We start from the raw sequence: 18,467 nt of genomic DNA, 5'->3' as shown, positions 1-18,467 counted from the left end.
GTTATGCGAGATTGATAATTGTCGCATATTGATTTGGTATGTTTTGAATATGAAATTTAGTAGTTGAATTGATTGATAATAGATGGTATGATATGTGTGTAAAATGGCATGTTTTGGTTGCCTATATATGTGTTGAATTAATACCATTTGATGGATGATAAACTGTAATTTATACATGTTTTTATCCCATGCTTAACACATTTATGGATGATTTCTCCTTAGATTTGGTGAATTCGATGCTCCTAATTCTTTAATTTCATGTTTTATACTTAGGTGAGCATAGGAGAGTAAACAGAGTTAGAAATGAGCCGAAAACAGAGAAAATGGACCCACATGGGAAATCAACATGGCCTGGACTTCCTCACACAGGCGTGTCACACGGTCGTGTCTCTTTGGCAGGATCGAAGCACGACTTACACGGATAGATTACACGCCCATGCCTATTCAACAGCCTTGACCACGGGCTGGAGCAATCGCTCACAAGCGTGTCACACGGGCATGTCCCTGCCGAGCCCAAGTATATCCCTATTTAGAAAAGGCCAATCTGGAGGGCTCTGAGACATTCTAAAACCTATTTAAACACCTAAGGAGGCACTTAGAAGGGGGACGCAAAGTAGAAAGCAAGGAATTACTCAAGGAAAGCCGATTGATCCATCTCAGAAGCCGGATTCATCATCAAGACTGAAGATCTCCCTTCAAGTTCCTTTAGGAATTTTGGGTTTTCTTATGTTTTGTTATCTTTATGCTTTTGAGATGTTTTCCTTCATAAGTATGAACTAAAACCTCTAAATACCTAAGGGGAATGAAACCTAAGATGGATCATGTTATTATTATCTGAATTGTATGATAAATATTTAATTTGTTCTTAATTATGTGTTCTTAATTCTTGTTTTATTATTTAATGATATTGATTCAAGTTAACGTTCTTATTCAGAGGAGGAATAGACCTTGTCTAAGAGTAAATTTGTCATAATTAAGTGGAGTTGATTGCGTGCCTAGAGATAGGGTGACAAGATTTTTCCAGATTAGGGTGAAACCTAATAAGGGAATCCATAGATCGAGTTAATGCAATTCTAGGGTGTTAATTAGAAAGAGATTTCAATTATTCAACCTAGGGTTAGACGTTATTAGTCTCGAGAGAGATAATAATAGAACTTAGGGATTTCTACGGATCAAGTCAAATGAATAAATCGTCTGATTCAGAGCCAGATAACAAGTGAAGTCTTGGTGGATTTTTCCTTAGGTATTGTCTTAATCAATGGAAATTTATAAAAAGTATTTTCCCAAATTTTCTTTATGTGCATTCTTAGTTTAGTAATTAGTTTAGATAACGAAACGTCTTGATTTTTAGGCTAGATAATAAAAAAGAAGTAAATACTAATACTTGTGGTTCCTTTGGGTTCGACAATCCGGTCTTGCTGAACTATGCTACTGTTCGATAGGTACACTTGCCTTAATTAATTGCGACACTTGGCAAATTTCGATAGGTACACGAGGATCCCAACGCTCACTTGGCAAATTTCTTAGAGTTTTGCGACACTTTTAAAATTAATTACATTTTTGATGACACCATTCGCCTTCAGTTGTTTCCCTTTTCATTAAGGAATAAGGCTAAACAGTGGTTGAACTCGTTGCCACGAGGATCCATCACAACTTGGGAATAGATGACCGAAAAATTTTTATTAAAATATTTTCGGCCGGCTAAAACAGCCAAATTACGTAATGATATCTCCTCTTTTGTGCAGATGGATTTAGAAACACTTTACGATGCATGGGAGAGATACAAGGACCTTTTGCGAAGATGCCCTCACCATTGGCTACCACTCTGGCTACAAGTCCAAATGTTTCACAATGGCCTAAACCCTTCAACTCGGCTAATGATTGACGCAGCCGTGGGTAGAACTATCAATAATAAGACACCTGAGGCAGCTTACGAATTTATTGAGGAGATGTCACTGAATAACTATCAGTGGCAAGTTATGAAAACAAAGCCGACAAAAGTAGCAGATGTTTTCAACCTCGTTGCGGTTTCTATGCTATCTAACTAAGTAGAACTCTTAAATAAAAAGATTGACGGTTTGTGTGGTTCTACTCAGGTATATCCAGTGATGAGGTACGATTCGAATGGAAGAGGAGCATGCACAGAATATCAACCCTTCAACCCTAGCATCGAGGAAGAACAAGTCCAATATATGGGTAACGATAACTCTAGACCCTAAAATAACCTGTATAGTAACACTTATAACGCAGGTTGGAGGAACCATCCCAATTTCTCATGGAGCGGTCAAGGAAATCAAAGGCCACAACATCCTTCGTGTTTTCAACAACCACCTTACCAGCAGGAAAAGCAGCCGAAGCTTGAGGAGATGTTGAAAAAATTCATCTCGATGTCAGAAACTCGTTTCTAGAATACCGAGACAAACCTTAAGAATCAACAATCGTCAATCCAAGGGCTCAAAACTCAGATAGGCCAACTCACCAAACTGATTTCTAAACGACCACAAGGTAGTCTGCGAGTAACACTGAATCTAACCCAAGGGAGCAAATCAATACAATTACCATTCAAGATGCGGAAGGGAGAGTTGCACCTGAACTAGAACTGAGGCAAGAAACTAGGGTAAGTAAAGGTAAGGGTGAGGTGGACCACAATGACCAGAAACTGGTAAGTAAAGAATACAAACCTCGTGTGACATACCCAAACGTGACAAGGAAAGACCGTACAGAAGAACAATTCGGTAAATTCCTTAAATTATTAAAAAAATTATATATTAACTAACCGTTTATTGAAGCTCTTTCACAGATGCCAAATGCAGTCAAATTCTTAAAGGAGATTTTAACAAATAAACAAAAGTTGGACGAGGCATCGCATGTGAAGTTGAATGCAGTTTTCTCAGCCATTCTATAGAATAAGCTACCCAACAAATTGAAAGATCCAGAGAGTTTTACGATTCCTTGTTTAATTGGTAGTTTAGATGTTCATAATGCATTGGCTGACTTAGGGGCAAGCATTAATGTTATGCCTTATAAAATGTTTAAACAACTAGGTTTTGGGAAACCCAAACAAACTAGGATGAGCATTCAATTGGCTGATAAAACCATTAGATTTCCTAGGGGTATCATTGAAGATGTTATTGTTAAGATCGATAAATTTATATACCCAGTAGACATTGTTGTTTTAGACATGGAAGAGGATATTAACGCACCTCTAATTTTTGGACGACCCTTTTTAGCAACTGCTAGAACCATTATTGATGTTTGTACAGGTGAACTCACACTTCGTGTAAGAGACGAAACAATCACCCTTCAAGCTCGTAATTCGAGTAACACATCAAAAATTGAAGGTGGTTGTATAAATCATTTTACTAGTACTGATCCTGTGGTGAAACCCTCTATGTAGGAAACAGTTACGAAGAACGCATATGATTCGTGTTCAAACAACAACAAAGGACCTATCTATGAAGAACAAATGCTACAAATCAAGGAGCTAGATGAATGGCAAACACAGAAATCGAAAACACCTGATAAACCAAAACTGAGCTAGGATGAGCTCAATACCTCACCAAATCAATTTAAGGCTGGAAACAAAGTACTACTAGATGCAGCAGATCCTCGCATTGCCACTTTTGAACCTAATAAAGAAATTCCCCTTACGGTACTCAGTATTTTCCCATATGGTACAGTTGAGGTAATTCATCCCAAATTCGGCACCTGTAAGGTAAACAATACTCATCTTAAACCTTATGTTGGTAAAGTTGATAGCAGAGATGAGGAGTGTAAACTCCTCGCACCACTTTGACCATGCAGAAGAGAGGTAAGTCTAGCTTAAGACTCTAAATAAGTACTTCTCGGGAGGCACCCCGAGCACTAACGGTGTTAAGTTATTCAAATTTTAGTCTTTAACATTTAATTCACTAACTTAGTCACTGAACACAAGATTTTTAGAACCACACGGCCAGGCACACGGGCATGCCATGGCAGTGCACATACCACCGGATACAATACGGCCGTGCGGTACGGCCGTGTGAAAACAGAGCAGAAAAATGTTTCCCAAACATGGGATTCGATAAAGTTGCCACGGCCGTGTGACATGGCTGTGGGCAATCCTACCAAATTAACACGGGCAAGCGCCACGACCCTGCCCACCGACTGTGGCCGAGTCTGTCAAAGTAACATGGGCGTATGTTTGCATACACAGGCATGGGAAAAGCGAATGAAGATTGACACGGCCGTGCAACATGGTCCTTTACACCAATGCACCCAAGTTCAAAATTGATCGCGTGATTCGTAACAAGTAATAAATATTTATAATGAAGATCAAACCTAGACTAAGTATTATCACGACGAAAAGGCAAGCGCACCTATCAAACAATAGTATAGTAATGGCAAGATTGGGATATCGTACCCAAGGGAACCAAAAGTACTAGTAATAACTATCTTTTTATTATCTAGCCTAAGAATAAAAGGGTTTGTTTTAATTAACTAATTATTTAAACTAATTAACTGATTTAATTAAAGCAAAGAGAAAATTTGGAAAAAGACTTGAAGAAAAGCAATTGATAAAGACGACACCCAAGGAGGAATCCGCCTAGATTTCACCTGTTATCTAGCTCTGAACCGGACGATTTATTCACTTGACTTGATCCGTGAGACTCCCTAACCTATGTTATTATCCCTTTCGAGACTAATAACGTCTAACCCTCAGTTGAATTAGTTGATATTTCTTTCTTAATTAAAACCCCTAGGGAAGCAGTAAATCACTCTATGGACTCCCATATTAGGTTTCACCCTAATCCGGTAAAATATCGTAACCCTATTCCTAGGCATTCGATCAACTCCGCTTAATTATGCTAAATCTACTCTTAGGCAGGGTCTATTCCTCCTCTGCATAAGCACATCAAATCATGAATTAATACCGGAATATTAACTCAAGCATTAAGAACACATAATTAAGAACAAATCAAGTATCTATCATACAGTTCAGATAATAATAACAATATCCATCATAGGTTTTATCCCCCTTAGGTATCTAAGGGGTTTAGTTCATAATAAAATAAGAGTACATCTCAAGAGTATAAAAATAACAAAACATAAAGAAAACTCTAAAACCCCTGAAGGAATTCTGAGAGAGATCTTCAGTCTTGGAGTAGCTTCGGCTTTTGAGATGGATCGTCTGGCATTCTTCAAGTAATTCCTAGCGTGTAGTTCTGTATTCCAGACAAGTTCTGGAAAGATCTGCCCCCTTCTAGGTCACACATAGGGTGTTTATTTAGGCTTTGGATTGGCTTTCTTCCTCCCTAAGTATCCTTTTCCGTGTAAAATACAACTCTTTGAAAAAGGGACACACCCGTGTGCCACAACCGTGTGACGTGATTACTAGGCTGTGTTCGATCCGTTGAATTACACACGACTGTGTGGGCTCAATGGTCAGGCCGTGTGAATCGTGAAAACCTTGGTCGACACCCCTGAAGGCCACGGGCGTGTGAGATGCCCGTATGGCAAGGCTTAGGCCGTGTCATCTTCTCAATTTGGTCCGTTTTGTCCCTTTTTAGCTTGTTTTTGGCTCCTTTCGACTCTTGGTGCTCTCTTGAGTACAAACTATGAAATAACCGGATTAAGAGCACCAAAATCCACAAATCTAGTAATAAACATCCATAAATATGCTAAGTATTTGGGGTATAGATATGTATAATTTGGCGTTTATCAAATACCCCCACACTTAAGCATTTGCTTGTCCTCAAGCAAAATTCTCATTTACTGCTATAATTCATTCTTTTCAATCACATGATCAGTGTTGATAATGTTACAAACTATTCCACGGAAAATTATACAGTGATAATTTAACTATAGGGCATTAAAAGCCTCAAACAATCTAAATCGGATATTTTGATAATAAAAATCATAGGTAATCTCCTTCCTCTAAGTAATCAACTTTAGTCCTAAATATACAAGAGATGACATCCTCACTAAAGATTCACTCAAATAACTCAAAGTGTTTAAGGTTCAAGATTAAGCACTCGATTGTCTAACATGAAAAGTTATTACCATAGGCTTGCATGAAAATCAAATCTCCACCACTTGTAAATGATATGATACACTAATCAAAAGGTCTTTGCATGGTTGTAATAGGGTTTAGGTTACAGGTATGGATACAAGCTGAAGAACAGGGGTTAGAATTGAGATAATTTCAATATGTTATCCCATTATCAAAAACTTAATTACTGAACCAAAAACAAATATCTAGAACTATTTTACATGAGTTCATGACAACTTTAGCTTGCTGAGAATTACATTTTCTTTTAAGAACAAATCAAGTCAATACAATACAGAAATCATACTTCATGATTCAGTAACAAAAAATGGGAACATAGTAGTAATAATATTAAATTTAATCTCGATAAAAAGGGTCAAATTCAGTAAGAAGATTTCAACAATAATGGGTTAAAGGGGTTAATGATGAGGGTTAATCAATGAAAAGGGTTAGTAGGCTCAAGGGGTTTCACTAAGGGTTTAATTATGTGGGAAGGTTTTTTATGGAGTAAAGGGGTTAAATCCTAAGTGCCGTTATCATCTCAGTATATCAAATCATACGTGTGATCTCGATATGTATAATCGAAGCAAGTTCTAGAATAACAGTTCAATGTTGACACACTCAAACCACAAAAGAAGTGAACACGAAAGAAAGCTATATGCTCAAAAGGCTAAAAAATCTCACCAAAAATTTAGGTTTTTGATGTCATTCCTGTATACTTAAGATTTCAAGATAATACCTCAATTTAGGAAAATAATCTAAAAATTTTAGTTCTCAAAATATCAACTTATCATGCTCGATTCTCTAATGTCCTATAATCAAATAATCATGCATAATTCCCATGGTCTAATTCATGATATACCAATAATAATTATAGACCAATCAGAATTTATTCGATCAAGATTATGAGAAAATCACTTAAGCACAAGACCAACTTCAGGGATTTGAGAATAATGCAAAAGGTTAGGTTTCATGTTCATCCCCCCACACTTAAGATGTACATTTCCCTCAATGTACAAAGATATATTATTCAAAATAAAGAAATTCATAAGAGGAAAGGAGGTGAAACTCCCTGTTATATGGATGTGGAGCTTGATTTTGAGGATGGAGTGTTCGGGGAAAGTGGTGGCTGCTATTGTTCTTGGCTAGATGAAGAAATTGGGTCGTTGAGCATAGCACTCATGAGGTATTGTTTCCCTTTTGTTTCCTCAATTTGTAAAATATTCCTAGCAGCTTTGCTTGGAAGTCTGTAGAATCATGAAGAGTTTATTAAGAGTTGGTGTGGAAGAGAGCGTAATGGGATTACCTGTTAGAAATATCAGAAAATGGAAAAAGAAAAAGAAAATTTACTAATATAGATATGTCTTTCAAAATAAAATAATAATAAAATTAAAATGAAAATAAAAATCAAAAGAAAAATAAAAATAAAATAATGAAAATAAAAATAAGAATAAATAAAATAAAATAGGAGGATTCAATGATCCTCGTCGGTGGGGCCCTCAGGTGGTGGTGCTGGAGTGGCGATGTGGAAGTGTTGGCATAGCTGCTGCATCATGGCCTGCATATCGTCCATCTGTCGGTCTCGTCACGGATCTCGCTGTGGATCATCTCGAACTGTGTAGTGTAATACTGCTAGAAATGGGCGAGTCGGTCAGAAAGGTGTGCCAATGAAGCAGTTAGATGAGCTGGTCGTTCCCTAGGTGGCACGGTAGAAGGCTCCTCATGTTGTGGGGGAACATCATCAAGGATGTCCTTAAGATCCTCCTCGTCAATAGCATATGAGAGATGGTACTGAGGAGGGTCGGTCCCATGTTGGCACTTGATCATCGTCATGTGTAACATAGTCGTGATGCCCTGTGGGGACATCTGACCTATGAGGGTAAGCGCTGATGACTGGGCTGCGGTGTTTGAGGAGGCTGAAGTTTCTGGCAAGGCGCGTCACGTAGGGGCCGATTGAGATCACTCATTTCCTATACCGCTCGGTCTGATGGTGAATGGCTAAAGAAATGAAGTAGGCCAAGTCGGTCACGTGTGCATTCGCCATGCACCATAAATAGTAGGCGTCGTGGGTGGTGACGACGCTGGTGCTCCCTCTCCTTCTGGTTAAGGTGTGTGCCAATATGGCATGGAGATATCATAGGGAAGGAGGGAGAGTTGAGGCCTTCAAGCGGCTGGGGTCGTAGGTGGAAGAGAGCAGTGCCAAAGCCTTCCAGCACAAGGAGGGAGAGATATGGATATTCCGTGGTAGTGCATTCATGTCCTCCTCCTCCATAAACTCATCGGTGTAAAGTCCCAGAGCAAACTCTAGGACACTCATCGCACGAACTAGACCGCCTAATCGGAAGTGAATGGTGCCTAGGTTGTCATTGTTTGTCATCACCACCTGTAAATGAAAAGTAGAGCATAATTCTAAAGTTAACTTTAAATAAGTGGGATCAGTAATAGCAAAGAACCGTTCCCATGGGTCTATGGACAGGAGGGCACAGATGGCGTCAGTGAGCTAGACTTGTTCTACGGTGGCCCAGTCAAGGCAGCGACATATGGTAATGGGTCGTGCGCGTAGTATTTGAAATAGCTCCTCCTGCGAAGCTTGTGGAAAGTTAAGGAATGGGTGCCAAACTTCGGCTATAGCACGCACCGAGGAAGAACCCAGTCCCCTACGTCTCTTTTAGGATGGGACTGCGGCCTTCTTTCCTCTTGATGACGACATAATGTTCCTAAAAATATATGAGCAGTGATAGAATCCATGATACATTAGTAGTTAAGCAAGAGGCCTAAAACTAGTATATGTTATTTAATGGCTTAAATAATTCAAATATAGAAAAATTTAAAGTAAATTCCTAACTTGTCTAAAGCAAAATAGTACAATATCTATGTAAAGCATGTAGAATACTAATGTAGCAATACAAATTGGAAAAATAAAGTTGAGAAAGTGAACCAAAGGCTGTTGTATGGCGGCGCACGGGCATGTTGATGTCGAGCACGGGCGTGTGATGCGGGGGTATAGCCGTGTAGAGGAAAAATAGAGGGTATAAAGAGGGGAAAGTCGAGATTAATGCAAGGGGAATGGATTTCAGGGTGGTTTGAGGGTTGGGGAAGTGAGAATAGTGGGAATGGTGGTTGAAATAAGGATTAGGGAGTGGGAAGGAGAAGTTTTGGGCTAGGGTTTTGAAAGGGGGAAGAAGATGAACAGTGGTTTGTTTATATAGGGGAGGGTCACACGGCCTAGGGCCACACTCGTGTACTTTGAGTGTGAGCCTGGGTTTTTTGAATTATTCAATTTAGGTCGTGCTCGGCTATTGTCCCACGCCCGTGTGTCTTGGGCGTGTGTGGCACACGGCCTTGTCGTACAGCCGTGCCTAGCTTTGTTCGCTTCTTCCACGCCCGTGTGTTATGGTAGCACGCCCAAATATTATTGTACACGGCTGAATGGCACGGACGTGTCTCATGCCCGTGTCGAAGAAACAGAATTGAGCCTTGTCCCTAGCACGCCCGTAGGTTTTCATTCCCACGTCCGTGTGTTCCTATCAAGTTCACCCACGACCATGTCGCACGACCGTGGGGGTTTAGCGCACCCCATGTTTTGGGGAAATCATGTCCTGCTTCAATACGACCGTATCGCACGGCCGTGCCACTTCCCCTGTTTGGCCATGGCTTTAGGCAAGCCCGCGTGCCTTCCCGTGTGTGCTGAAAAACTTTTCAATTCAAAGATTAACTTAATTGATTCAAAGTGTGAAAAAATAAAAATAAAGAAATCAAAATATGTTAGTGCTCGGGTTGCCTTCTGAGAAGCGCTTATTTATAGTCTAAGCTTGACTTTCCTCTCCGTTGAATGATCATGGTGGTTCGAGGAGTTCATACTCCTCATTCCTGTTGTCAATTTTAAAATATGGTTTTAAATGGGTGTTGTTTACCTTAAAAGTGTCGAACTTGGGATGACTCACCTCTACTGTACCGAATGGAAAAATACTAAGTACCGTAAGAGGGATTTCCTCATTTGGTGTGGTAGTGACAATGTGAGGATCAACGGCATCTACTAAGACTTTTCGCCTACCTGAAGTTGATTAGGAGAGGTATCAGGCTTGTTTTTTGCATAGTTTCAGTTTATCATGTGTTCTCGGTTTGTGTTCTCGCCATTCGTCTAGCTCTTCTATTTGTAGTCTTTATTCTTCATGGACGTCTTTGTTCTCTTCATGATAGTAGTGCACTGTCTCTGTTGTCTTTGTTCAAGGAAATTCCTGCAAGGACGATTGAATATTAGTTTTATCATCGTTAGTTTTTATAGCATTATCTTGAGTCTTAGAGGTTTTGACTGAGTTGCGTTCTTGGAGTGTTACTGTGTCGTCACTTGCACGAAGTGTTAGCTCTCTTGTGCCTAATTAATAATGGTTCTGACAGTTGCTAAAAATGGTCATCCTAAAATTAGAGGTACCTCGTTATCCTCATCCATATCTAAGACAACGAAGTCTACTAGGTAAATAAATTTATCAATTTTAACGAGAACGTCTTCAATAATACCCTTAGGAAATCTAACTGTTTTGTCAGCCAATTGTATGCTCATCCTAGTCTGTTTGGGTTTACCGAGACCTAGTCGTTTAAACATTTTATATGGCATAACATTTATACTTGCCCCTAGATCAGTTAAAGCATTATTCACAGATAGACTACCAATTAAGCAAGGAATTGTAAAACTCCCTAGATATTTCAATTTGTTAGGTAGCTCATTCTTTAGAATAGCTGAGCAGACTGCATTGAGTTCCACATGTGATGTAGCGTCTAATTTCCATTTATTTCTCAGAAGTTTCTTTAAGAATTTTGCTGAGTTGGGCATCTGTGAAAGAACTTCAATAAAGGGTAAGTTAATATGTAATTTCTTTAGGAGTTTGACAAACTTACAGAATTGTTCTTCTGTTCTGTCTTTCGTCATCGCTTTAGGATATAGCACACGAGGTTCATGAGTTGTACTTACCTGTTTGGGATCATTATTGTTTACCTCTTCTAATCCTTTGTTCATCGCGTTGTCGTGCTGTATTTCTGGCTCAGATGCAATGAATCCTTCCTTATCTTGAGTGCTAATTGCATTGAGGTGTTCCCTCTGATTAGGTTCAATATTACTTGGTAGGATACCTTATGGTCATTCGGAGATTAGCTTGGATAGCTGGCCTATCTGAGTTTCGAGTCCTTGGATCGATACTTGTTGATTCTTAAGTGTTGTCTCAGTATTGTGGAAATAGGTTTCTGACACCGAGATGAATTTAGAAAGCATCTATTGAAGGTTTGGTTTTTTCTCTTGTTGATAAGGTGGCTGTTGAAAACCCTGAGGATTTTGTGGCTTTTGATTTCCTTGACCACCTAGGAGAAATTTGGGTGGTTCCTCCAAACTGCATTATAAGTATTACTATATTGGTTATTTTGAGATCTAAAGTTATTATTACCCATATAGTTGACTTGTTCCTCTTCAGTTGTAGAATTGAAGGATTGGTATTCTCTATGTACACCTCCTCCACTTGAGTCACACCTCATTACTGGATGTACCTGCATAGAACCAAGAAAACTATCAATCTTTTTGTTGAGAAGTTCTACATGATTTGAGAGCATGGTGACTGAATCGATGTTATAGATGCTAGCTATTTTCGTTGGCTTTGTCCTCATAACTTGCCACTGATAGTTATTTAGTGACATCTCCTATATAAATTCATATGCATCTTCTGGTGTTTTATTATTGATGGTTCTGCCAGCAGCTGCATCAATCATTTGTCTTGTTAAGGGATTCACACTATTGTAGAACATTTGAACTTGCAGCCAAAGCGGTAACCCATGGTGAGGGCACCTTCTCAGTAAGTCCTTGTATCTCTCCCATGCATCGTAAAGTGTTTCTAAATCCATCTGCACAAAAGAAGAGATATCATTACGCAATTTAGTCATTTTAGCTGGCAGAAAATATTTTAGTAAAAACTTCTCGGTCATTTGTTCCCAAGTAGTTTTAGACCCTCGTGGTAACAAGTTCAACCACTATTTAGCTTTGTTTCTCAGTGAAAAGGGAAATAACCGAAGACAAATGGCATCATCAGAAACGCCATTTATTTTGACTGTATCGCAAAATTCAAGAAAATTCGCCAAATGCGTGCTGGGATCCTCATCCTGCAAACCATCAAACTGAACAAACTGCTGTATCATCTGAATTGTGTTAGGCTTTAATTCGAAATTATTCGCAGCAATAGTAGGTCTAACTATACTAGACTCAGTTCCTATTAAAGAAGGTTTAGCATAATCAAACATAGTACGTGGAGCAGAATTTTGATTAGCTGCAATTGCAGGAGGCAACTGATCGCTTGGGTTTTCAGCCATCTCGTTGGTTGGGGTTTGAGTATCGTCTTCTCGCTCGTTCTCCGTGTAGCGTAAACTACGCCTTATTTCTCTTTAACTTTTACGAATTGTACGATCGATTTCTTCGTCAAAGAGTAATGGTCCTAACGGGTTTCTTCTAGTCATAAACTATAAAAATCTGCCAAGAGAGAGAAAAAAAAGTAAATTAATAAATAATAAAATAAAATAAAATTTCAAGAAAAATAAATGGCTAAAGTAATAAAAATTTTGTTTTCCTAATATTTCAGTTCCCCAGCAATGGGGCCAAAAACTTGATCACGTGATTCGTAACAAGTAATAAATATTTATAATGAAGATCAAACCTAGAGTAACTATTCTCACGACAAAAAGGCAAGCGCACCTATTGAAAAATAGTATAGTAATGGCAAGACCGGATATCGTACCCAAGGGAACCAAAAGTATTAGTAATAAGTATCTTTTTATTATCTAGTCTAAGAATAAAAGGGTTTGTTTTAATTAACTAATTATTTAAAGTAATTAACTGATTTAATTAAAGCAAAGAGAAAATTTGGAAAAAGACTTGAAGAAAAGCAATTGATAAAGACGACACCCAAGAAGGAATCCACCTAGATTTCACTTGTTATCTGACTCTGAACCGGACGATTTATTCACTTGACTTGATCCGTGAGACTCCCAAACCTATGTTATTATCCCTTTCGAGACTAATAACGTCTAACCCTTAGTTGAATTAATCGAAATTTCTTCCTTAATTAAAACCCCTAGGGAAGTAGTAAATCATTCTATGGACTCCCATATTAGGTTTCACTCTAATCCGGCAAAATCTCGTAAACCTATTTCTAGGCGTTCGATCAACTCCGCTTAATTATGCCAAATCTACTCTTAGGCAAGGTCTATTCCTCCTCTGCATAAGCACATCAAATCATGAATTAATACCCGAAATATTAACTCAAGCATTAAAAACACATAATTAATAACAAATCAAGTATTTCTCAGATAGTTCAGATAATCATAACAATATCCATCATAGGTTTTATCCCCCTTAGGTATTTAAGGGGTTTAGTTCATAATAAAATAAGAGTGCATCTCAAGAGTATAAAAATAAGAAAACATAAAGAAAACTCTAAAACCCCTGAACGAATTCTGAGAGAGATCTTTAGTCTTGGAGTAGCTCCGGCTTTTGAGATGGATCGTTTGGCTTTCTTCAAGTAATTCCTGGCGTGTAGTTCTGTATTCTAGAAAAGTTCTGGAAAGAGCAGCCCCCTTCTAGGTCACACTTAGGGTGTTTATATAGGCTTTGGATTGGCTTTCTTCCTCCCTAAGTATCCTTTTCCGTGTAAATACAACTCTTTGATAAAGGGACACGCCTGTGTGCCACGGCCTTGTGACGTGATTACCAGGCCATGTTTTATCTGTTGAATTGCACATGGCTATGTGGGCTCAATGGCCAGGCCGTGTGAATCGTGAAAACCTTGGTTGACACCCCCGAAGGCCACGGGTGTGTGAGATGCCCGTGTGGCAAGGCTTAGGCCATGTCATCTTCTCAATTTGGTCTATTTTGTCCTTTTTAGCTCGTTTTTGGCTTCTTTCAACTCTTGGTGCTCTCTTGAGTACAAAACATGAAATAACCGGATTAAGAGCACCAAAATCCACAAATCTAGTAATAAACATCCATAAATATGCTAAGTATTTGGGGTATAGATATGAATAATTTCGCGTTTATCAGAAAACCACGAAACTCACGGGCTGAAATGAAGTGCATATTTTATTTTTGTGAGATCTTGAGCCTTTAGAGCATATTTTATTTCTTTCATGCTCACTTTTATTATGAGTGCATCAGTATTGATTTGTTATTCTACAACTTGCTTGATTATGCATGTCAAAACCACACCATTTGATTTGATATGTCAAGATGATAAAGGCACTTAGGTTTAACCCACTCTCTCAACAAAAGCCTACCTTCATAATTAACCCTTAGTGATCCCTTTTGAGCCTAACAAGCCATCAATTGATTTACCCTCAATATTAACCCATAACCCATTGTTGTTGAAATCCCCTAATTTGATCCCTATTTTTGTCGAGATTTTATTTGAACTAATTGCTTAATTATGGTTTATTCTTTGTTGTAACAATTAAGTTCTATGTTATTTGACTTGTTCTTAAAAAAAAATCCTTACACATATTAGTAGTAATTCGTCATTTTTGAGCTTGAGTGTTAATTCCATATTCTGAGAAGAAGCTCACTTGTATTCAACTGATAATTAGTTATTTTTCTAGTTAGGTGATTTCTACAATTCAATCTTGATACTAACCTTTTCTTTCACCTTGTGGCCACACCTCCTAACCAAAGCCACGTTACAACCTTCTAAAGACCTTTTTGATTGATGTATCATCTTAATATATAGTGGTGGAGATTTGATTTTCATGCAAGCCTATGGTAATAATTTTTCATATTGACTAATGAGTGCTTTATTTGACATCCTTAAACACCTCGAGTGATTTGAGTGAATCTTTAGTGAGGATGTTAAACTCTGTGACATTTTGATCAAAGGTAATCACTTAGATGAGGGGAGACACATATGTTTTCGTGATAAAATGCTCAACTTGGAATGTTTGAAATTTTGGTGTACTTTTAGTTGAATTCTCAATGTATGAATACTTATGGATTATTCTGAGATATTATTCATGGGGATTATAAATTAAGAATAATTTATTTTGATTGTAAGTTGAGGATTTTGCTTGAGGACAAGCAAATGCTTAAGTGTGGGGGTATTTGATAAACCGTAATTTATACATGTTTTTATCCCATGCTTAACACATTTATGGATGATTTCTCCTTAAATTTGGTGAATTCGATGCTCCTAATTCTTTAATTTCATGTTTTATACTTAGGTGAGCATAGGAGAGTAAAAAGAGCGAGAAATGGGCCAAAAATAGAGAAAATGGACCCACATAGGAGATCAACAAGGCCTGGATTTCCTCACACGGGCGTGTCACACGGCTGTGTCTCTTTGGTAGGATTGAAGCACGACTTACACGGGTAGATTACACGTCCGTGCCTATTTAACAACCTTGACCACGGGCTGGAGTAATCGCACACAGGCGTGTCACATGGGCGTCTCCCTGCCGAGCTCAAGTATAGCCCTATTCGGAAAAGGCCAATCTGGAGGGCTCTAAGGCATTCTAAAGCTTATTTAAACACCTGAGAAGGCACTTAGAAGGGGGATGCAGAGTAGAAAGCAAGGAATTACTCAAGGAAAGCCAATTGATCCATCTCAGAAGCCGGATTCATCATCAAGACTGAAGATCTCCCTTCAAGTTCCTTCAAGAGTTTTGGGTTTTCTTATGTTTTGTTATCTTTATGCTTTTGAGATGTTTTTCTTCGTAAGTATGAACTAAAACCCCTAAATACCTAAGGGGAATGAAACCTAAGATGGATCATGTTATTATTACTTGAATTGTATGATAAATATTTAATTTGTTCTTAATTATGTGTTCTTAATTCTTGTTTTAATATTCCAGGATATTGATTCAAGTTAACGTTCTTATTCAGAGGAGGAATAGACCCTGTCTAAGAGTAACTTTGTCGTAATTAAGCGAAGTTGATTGCGCGTCTAGAGATAGGGTGACAAGATTTTGCCGGATTAGGGTGAAACCTAATAAGGGAATCCTTAGATCGGGTTAATGCAATTCTATGGTGTTAATTAGAAAGAGATTTCAATTATTCAACCTAGGGTTAGACGTTATTAGTCTCGAGAGAGATAATAATATAACTTAGGGATTTCTACGGATCAAGTCAAATAAATAAATTGTCTAATTCAGAGTTAAATAACAAGTGAAGTCTAGGTGGATTTTTTCTTATGTACTGTCTTAATCAATCGAATTTTCTAAAAAGTATTTTTCCAAATTTTCTTTCTGTGCATTCTTAATTTAGTAATTAGTTTAGATAATGAAACCTCTTGATTTTTAGGCTAGATAATAAAAAAGAAGTAAAGACCAGTACTGGTGGTTCCTTTGGGTTCGACAATTCGGTCTTGCTGAACTATACTATTGTTCGATAGGTACACTTGCCTTAATCGTGATAATAAGTTAGTCTTAAGAACGATTCATTTATAAATTTTTAAAACCTGTCACGAATATCACGCATCAATGGCTAGGTGTGTATGAAATGAGGGTGGCAAATTGGCTTTGAAAATATCCTATTTTTGTCCACATGGAGAGAGACACGGGCGTGTGTTTCAGCCGTGTTCGACACAAAATCATGTTACTCAGCCGTGTGCCCCCTAGGGTACTCTTTTGAATTAAGTCAATATACCCTACAGTTTTGACACGACCTAGAGACACGAGCATATCTATTGGCCATGTGAGACATAGCCTTGGCACATAGGCGTTTGTGGCCATTTTGAAATGTACACGAATTTGACACAAGGGCATGTGGTTGACCGTGTGCCCAAGTCTATAACCTCCCTAATTTTCCTACGCCAGGGCACGCAGGCGTGTCCCCAGCCATGTGTTGCAAGTCAGTATGTATGCCTTGTTTTTACACGGCCTGTGACACAGGCGTGTCTGGTAGTCGTGTGAGGCACACGGCCTGTTCACACGAGAGTGTAACCTTTAAATGTTTAAAAATTTTCTATGTTTTCCAAAGTTTGTAAATGTTATTGGTTTAGTCCCGAACCTCTTCTAAGCATGTTTTAAGGTCTCATAGAGCCTTATAAGGGACAATGTGAATGATTTGAATGAGTTTTATAAGGGACAATGTGAATGATTTCAATGAGTTTTATATATGAATGCATGAATGAATACGTTATGTATGTGAATAATGTGTATTTATCGATAATGCCTCGTAACCCTATTTCGGTGATGGATACGGGTTAGGGGTGTTACATTTTATTGGTATTAGAGCTATGTCTTAGTCAATTCTAGGACTGGTGATGTTGAAAGTAATGTGCCCGCTCCCGCTCAAGGGGCAGAGCCGACAGATTCTAGGCCTACTTCCAGTAGCCAAGGGGGGAGGCTAAGCAAGCCTTCTTCCAAATGATGAGTAAATGGTTCACGGAGTTTGTTCGAATGAATCTGGCTGCTCAACAACCTCCACCCCCACCTACTCTGCAACCAGTCCCAGTTGTGCTACAACTGATGGATTCGATTCAACTGAGTAAACGACCAGTGGATAAGATACAAAAACACGAGGTCGAAGTGTTTCGAGCTACAGTTGATGATGATGCTGAGAGGGTTGAGTTCTAGCTCGAGAACACGATCAGAGTATTCGAGGAATTATCATGTAGTCCAGAAGAATGTATCAAATGTGTAATATCTTTGCTTAGAGATAATGCATATCATTGGTGAAAACCGTTGACATCAGTGGTTCCTAGAGAATGGGTTACCTGGGAATTCTGTCATATCGAGTTCCAAAAAAAGTACAAAACTCGATTGGAAACATAAAGAGTTTTTAGAGATGAAACAAGGTCGGATGATTGTCACTGAGTATGAAAGAGAATTCGTACGGTTAAGCAAGTACGCTAGGGAATATGTGACTACAGAGGAGATTATGTGCAAACGATTTGTTAATAGACTAAACAAAGATATAAAGCTATTAGTTGGGATTTTGGAAAACAAAGAATTCATTATTTAAGTTGAAAGGGCTTGTAAAGCAGAAAGCTGATTTTGAAGTAAGAGATTTGAGAAAAAGATCAACTAGTAAGTCTTATCAGTCTGCATCGAAGAAATTTTGAGACTCGTTTAATCATTCTACTGCATCGGTGGGACATTCAAATAGAGATCAAGACAATAGTCAAGCTTCAAAGCTCCAACTACTTCGATAGCTAGTGTTGGCAGTGTGAGACAAAATTGACCTGAATGTAGACAGTGTGGGAAATGACATTTTAGTGATTGTAGATCAAATGATTGGGCTTATTTTAAATGAGGATCGTTAGATCATTTTATCAGAGATTGCCTAAAGTTTGCTGAAAAAGATAATGTTTAGAGTATGAGACCTGGTAACACGGCAGTTAGAGGGAGACCATCCTGTAATGTTGTAAATGTGAGTGGTGGTAGAAGTGCAACACTAGACAATGTTGCGAGATTTGATGCT

The 18,467-nt window shown here is 38.4% G+C and overlaps 2 non-coding genes across 2 annotated transcripts; one reads left to right on the top strand and one right to left on the bottom strand.

Moving 5' to 3' along the window:
* Nucleotides 1-1,712: 1,712 nt before the first annotated feature.
* Nucleotides 1,713-1,819, bottom strand: LOC128289893 (small nucleolar RNA R71). The gene has a single exon (XR_008279535.1). It is a non-coding gene; the product is annotated as a small nucleolar RNA R71 (small nucleolar RNA).
* Nucleotides 1,820-11,840: 10,021 nt separating this feature from the next.
* Nucleotides 11,841-11,947, top strand: LOC128289777 (small nucleolar RNA R71). Its single transcript, XR_008279421.1, has one exon. It is a non-coding gene; the product is annotated as a small nucleolar RNA R71 (small nucleolar RNA).
* Nucleotides 11,948-18,467: the final 6,520 nt, after the last annotated feature.

The sequence above is a fragment of the Gossypium arboreum genome, chromosome 2, assembly GCF_025698485.1.
Source record: "Gossypium arboreum isolate Shixiya-1 chromosome 2, ASM2569848v2, whole genome shotgun sequence".
NCBI classification, from domain to species: domain Eukaryota; kingdom Viridiplantae; phylum Streptophyta; class Magnoliopsida; order Malvales; family Malvaceae; genus Gossypium; species Gossypium arboreum.
The sequence above is the reverse complement of the archived record's forward strand: the minus strand, read 5'-3'. Positions and strand labels throughout refer to the sequence as shown.